The 6,000-nt window shown below is 42.2% G+C and overlaps 1 protein-coding gene across 1 annotated transcript in view; it reads right to left on the bottom strand.

Annotated features, from left to right (window-relative positions):
• POLB (DNA polymerase beta) overlaps nt 1-4,615 on the bottom strand; it is a 29,433-nt gene extending 24,818 nt beyond the window's left edge. The window contains exon 1 of the mRNA XM_088455867.1: nt 4,562-4,615. The gene's annotated coding sequence lies outside the window, so the exon portion shown is untranslated. The remainder of the gene's footprint in view (nt 1-4,561) is intronic.
• Between the last annotated feature and the right edge of the window lie 1,385 nt (nt 4,616-6,000).

Here is a 6,000-nt window from a genome sequence, read left to right on the forward strand (position 1 = left end):
CCTGTTTAGCTGAAATCAGGGCTCTTCTCTGCTTCGTGCCATTCATGGAGCTAGATTACCATGGAAAAGTGTATTACTTCTCCAGCTGCCCCCCCGCTACATGCCTGTATTGCATCACTATACTATTTAATGCTCAGCTTTCCGTTCCTCTACTGCGGTACAGATTCGCCATCTGAGGATAGCGTAGTCTGTACCGCAAGCCAGACAGAGCAGGGATCACAGCAGGTATTGGAGATACCTGCTGCAGCCCCTCCTCAGTACATTAGGGGGAAACTTAATATTTGAGGTAAACCCTGAAAACAGGTGTTTTTGGGGATTATACCTGAAATATGATAAATGCGCCCCTATGTATTACAGCACCTGCTCCGCTCCCAGTAATACAGTGCATCCAGAAAGTATTCACAACGCTTCACTTTTTCCACATTTTGTTTTGTTACAGCGTTATTCCAAAATGGAATTCATTTTTGTTCTCAAAAGTCTACACACAATACCCCATAATGACAACGTGTAAAAAGTTTTTTTGCAATTTAAGTATTCACAACCTTTGCTCAATACTTTGTTGATGCACCTTCGGCAGGAATTACAGCCCCAAGTCTTTTTGAATATGATGCCACAAGCTTGGCACACCTATCTTTGGGCAGTTTCGACCATTCCTCTTTGCAGCACCTCTCAAGCTCCATCAGGTTGGATGGGAGGCGTCGGTGCAAAGCCATTTTCAGATTTCTCCAGAGATGTTCAATTGGATTCAAGTCTGGGCCACTCAAGGACATTCACAGAGTTGTCCTGAAGCCACTCCTTTGATATCTTGGCTGTGTACTTAGGGTCGTTGTCCTGCTGAAAGTTGAACCATCGCTCCAGTCTGAGGTCAAGAGCGCTCTGGAGCAGGTTTTCATCCAGGATGTCTCTGTACATTGCTACATTCATCTTTCCCTCTATCCTGACTAGTCTCCCAGTTCCTGCCGCTGAAAAACATCCCCAACAGCATGATGCTGCCAGCACCATGCTTCACTGTAGGGATTGTATTGGCTTGGTGATGCGAGGTGCCTGGTTTCCTCCAAACATAACGCCTGGCATTCACGCCAAAGAGTTCAATCTTTGTCTCTCATGGTCTGAGAGTCCTTCAGGTGCATTTCGACAAACTGCAGGAGGAATGCCATGTGCTTTGTGGATTGCTGCAGAGATTGTTGTTTTTCTGGAAGGTTCTCCTCTCTTCACAGAGGAATACTGTAGCTCTGACAGAATAACCATCAGGTTCTTGGTCACCTCCCTGACTAGGGTACTTCTCCCCCGATCGCTCAGTTTAGACGGCCGGCCAACTCTAGGAAGAGTCCTGGTGGTTCCGAACTTCTTCCATTTACGGGTGATGGAGGTCACTGTGCTCATTGGGACCTTCAAAAGCAGCAGATATTTTTCTATACCCTTCCCCAGATTTGTGCCTCGAGACAATCCTGTCTCGGAGGTCTACAGACAATTCCTTGGACTTCATACTTGGTTTGTGCACTGACATGCACAGTGTGGGACCTTATATATACAGAGGTGTATGCCTTTCAAAATCATGTCCAATCAACTGAATTTACCACAGGTGGACTCCAATTAAGCTGTAGGAACATCTCAAGGATGATCAGTGGAAACAGGATGCACCTGAGCTCAATTTTGAGCTTCATGGCAAAGGCAGTGAATACTTATGTACATGTGATTTCTTAAGCTGCATACACACACACACAACGATTTTGTTACCAACGATTTTATGAATGATTTTCTGTCGGATTATCTGTCAGATTTTTTAAAGTGTAATGAACGATTTTTTTAACTTCCCTTAATGAAAATCGTTCAGTTGGTCAGTCAGAATGAACTACAAACGGGAACGCGCATGAACGATAATCGTTCGTTATAACTCAAAAACTGAACGATTATGACATCATAGTTAAATCGTTCAAAAAATCGTTACGTGTGTATGCGCCTTTAATGTTTTTTTTTTTTTTTTAATTAAATTTGCAAAAATCTCAAACTTTTTTTACACGTTGTCATTATGGGGTATTGTGTGTAGGACAAAAATGAATTTATTCCATTTTGGAATAAGGCTGTAACATAACAAAATGTGTAAAAAGTGAAGCATTGTGAATACTTTCCGGATGCACTGTATGTATTACAGCACCCGCTCCTACACCCGTACTATGTATTACAGCGTCCAGCTCCTTTCCCGTACTATGTATGAAGCACCTGCTCCTCTCCCCAGTATTATATTGCCTGCTCCTCACCTTATACTGTATATAAGAGCCAGCTTCTTTTCCCTTACTGTGTATTTCAGCACCCACTCCTGTCCCTGTACTATGTATTACAGTGCCCGCTCCCCTCCATGTACTATGAATTACAGTGTTAACTCCTCACCCTATACTGTATATTACAGAGCAGCTCAGTGATCGCGAAATCCACGCTACAGCGCATTTTTACGCAATACAGGGAGCGACGGACTCTGTTTTTAAAAATGACCAGGTCCCATAGGACCCGGTCGCGAGTCCCTCACTTGTTTTTGTCACGAGTCCCTCACTTGCACTCAAAGATTTGTGGAACATCTCATATCCAACAATTTACAGGATCCCAAACAGCATGAGTTTACTAGGGGGAGATCATGCCAAACAATTCTTATTGATTTTTTTGACTGGGTGACTAAAGTAATAGATCAAGAAGGGGGGGGGGGGGGGGGGTAGATGTAGCTTATTTAGACTTTAGTAAGGCTTTTGACACGGTCCCACATCGTAGACTGATAAATAACCTTGAAAATTTGGGACAGGATTCTAAGATGGTCATCCTTCATCCGTGTGATTGCAGTATCACTATCTGGTAACAGGTAAATGGTATAGATATTTATTATAGCACAAGAGCAGAGACTGGTGTCCTAGTGTTATTTTTATGCAGGGGAGCATTATCTAATTCTCTGTAGTGCCCTGTTTGATTATATGGGGATACTGATTTGTGTGCTATTATAATAATAGTGGAGCAATTTTTTGTACCCCTTCTGCTCTCCTGTGTAGTCTCCTATCCCACCCCTGTGCCCTCTGTTCTCTCTCCTGTGTACTCTGCTCTCCCACCCCTGTTCCCCTCCCTATGTCTGTACCCCTTCTGCTCTCCTGTGTAGTCTCCTATCCCACCCCTGTGCCCTCTGTTCTCTCTCCTGTGTACTCTGCTCTCCCACCCCTGTTCCCCTCCCTATGTCTGTACCCCTTCTGCTCTCCTGTGTACTATCCAGCTCCATTGTGCCCCCTCTCTCCATGTCTGTACTCCTTCTGCTCTCCTGTGTACTATCCAGCTCCATTGTGCCCCCTCTTACCCATGTCTGTACCCCTTCTGCTCTCATGTGTGCTCTCCCCTCTCACCCGTGCCCCCTGTTCGCTCCTCCCCATGTCATTCTCAGTGCAAAATATACGCTATAGTGCAGGTTTACACGCTACAAGCAGTGAGGCATAAATAGTGATAGTAGGACCCAAATCTTTTTAAAGTGAGGGGTCCCTGGGACCTACATTTTTTTTCATTGAGCGCGATCACTTTTCTTCCTATACTGTATATTACAGCACTCACTCCTCTCCCTGTACAGTATATTAGTGTGAGCTCTTCTCTGTACAGTATATTAGTGTGAGTTCTTCTCTAAGTACTGTGTGAATACTTCTGTATTAACTACAAATGTCAAGTCTTCAGTATGTATGGCGAAGGTACTATGATCATAGCCACACTCCTCACCTATTTTATAAGAAACACATGTTATTCTTCCAATGTAGAGTAAGTAAAGACCAGGAAAGCACATTATGCATGCATACAATCACAGTGAGGTTGTGGTTCACAGAACTACCTGATGAAGCAGTCATAGCCATGAAACGTGTGGCAGATTCATGCAAGAGACTGTTTTGTTACTTCTGATTTAATTTTATTAAATATTGCGGTTTTTATTTATTTTTTCCTGAAACCAACGTGAATATTTGCCTTTGTTATAGTAAAGAACGATACACTGTCCATAGTAAGAGAACTGTGACACTCCAACACGCGTACAATTGTTTTTTTATACAGTATATGGATTGAAATACTGACGAAATAAATGCCTTAATTCAAACCTGGAAATAGATTCCTTCATTACATCTACAGCTCATAAATTGGAGTAAAGTAGTAATGACCATAGGATTATTACTTGGTTTAGTAAATTACCTCCCTTATACAAAGGGTTTAACTCTACAAAATTGGTTTTAAGTCAGCGCTGGAGATAAAAACTCAATTTCTGTTCTCAAAGCAGTCTGGGCCTGGAGAGTGACTGGAGGAGATGGGGAAAAGATAAAAAAAATTTTTTTCCTAAATATGTGTAGGGAGTGGAAGAACATGAGCAGAGTTGGAGGGGAACTGAGGTGAATAAGGTCAGTAAGTGACAGTAGTAAAGGAGGAAATGTTGGAGAGTGATAGTAGACACCTAGAAGCCAGTAGGATAAAAATAACCAAAAAGGTATGTGGGGGGTCCCCCGCCTTACTCCCGGGACCAATTTAATATCAAGAAACAGTACAATAGAACAGAATTACTCACTTTAACCCAATCTTTTGATGATGATTCAGTTTGTGTTCATTATTTCTTAGATCTACAAAGAAAAAAAAGAAAAAAGAAAAAAAAATGATGATATAATTTCTGGGGACGGTGGTATTATGTACTGTACATATGAATATCTCCCTTTATGCACATGCTGTAGCCGGTATTCATGTTGGAACAGATGCAAAAACAAAACCGGTCACTACACATTAAGCAGCTCAGCTGCCTAAGTAGTAACAAATGCTCCCCAAGGACTACAGCATACAGAACATGTGGCTCAGACACCTCTGCTAAGAGAATGTTCTCAAATAACTATGGTCCAGCAAGCGTCTATCGCCACTTATTACTTATTCTCAAGGGCTGCTGCACCTTTTATTGGCTGTACATTTGGAGCTGTGGAGTACGCTTAGATTATGCTTCAATTAGCTGCAAAGTTTGTTAGATGTGCAAAAATAAGCTGTTTATTAGCGTTGGAACCTCACAGCTAATTTAATCAGTGAGCTCTGCTGAAATAATGAAAGCTCCTAACCATCTATTATCCCTTTTAATCAAGGAACCTCAGTTATTAACTAATATAGTTCCTCAGGATATGGAAGGACATATTAAACAAACTATACAAAGGGAATAATAAGCAAAACCAACAAGATAAGAGCATAAGTGTGGGGGTGCAGCAGAATTCTATCCTGTTTTGACTTGCATCCACTTGGGGAACACTGCAATAGTGGGGTCGTACCAAACCTGCTTTGATATCCTCGGGAACTGGTTTGACTAAACCAGCATATGTTTGCCAAATAAAAAAAAATAAACCCAAAGTAATCCCTTTGGAAATGTTCTGTTTAGTCACTGACCGTCCCCTCTTTTGAGTGCCTTATACTGTAGAACAAATAGGTTACCTGTTTTTGTTATAGCTGACTTCCTATCCAAGTAGACTTGGCCCAGACAATATCCAATAAAGCGTTGAAAAAAAAAAAAAAGTCTTTCAAATGAAAAATTTCAGTTTAACAGCCATCAAAAGATTCCATCGGAGGATGTTTTAAAAGCTGTTAAGATCAACTAAAGGTCCTCGCAGCTCTTTAGGGGAACATATTGTGGCTTAACATGTGTCTCACTGCAAAGAGGTCTGCATTTGTGTCAAAGCAGCTAGCTGCCTTTGTCAATGAACAAACAGGATCTAGATCTGTACCTTTAAAAATATGAGATATGGTAAGAACTTACCCTTGTTATCTCTATTTCTACGAAGTCCATAGGGTTCCACAGGATACCTTGGGGTATAGGTGTGACGTCAGTCGCAGGGCACCAAAGAGTTAAGCTTTCAGCCTCCCAGGATGCACTAGGTCCCCCTCCTATACCCCGCCCCCGGGCCAAGGCACCTCAGTTAGTTACCAAGCCATAGGCCGGAGGAGGAGAAGGAAGAGAGAGAACAAAGATCTGGACACATA

The sequence above is a fragment of the Taudactylus pleione genome, unplaced genomic scaffold (assembly GCF_031769625.1).
Source record: "Taudactylus pleione unplaced genomic scaffold, aTauple2 ptg000676l, whole genome shotgun sequence".
Taxonomy (NCBI): Eukaryota; Metazoa; Chordata; class Amphibia; order Anura; family Myobatrachidae; genus Taudactylus; species Taudactylus pleione.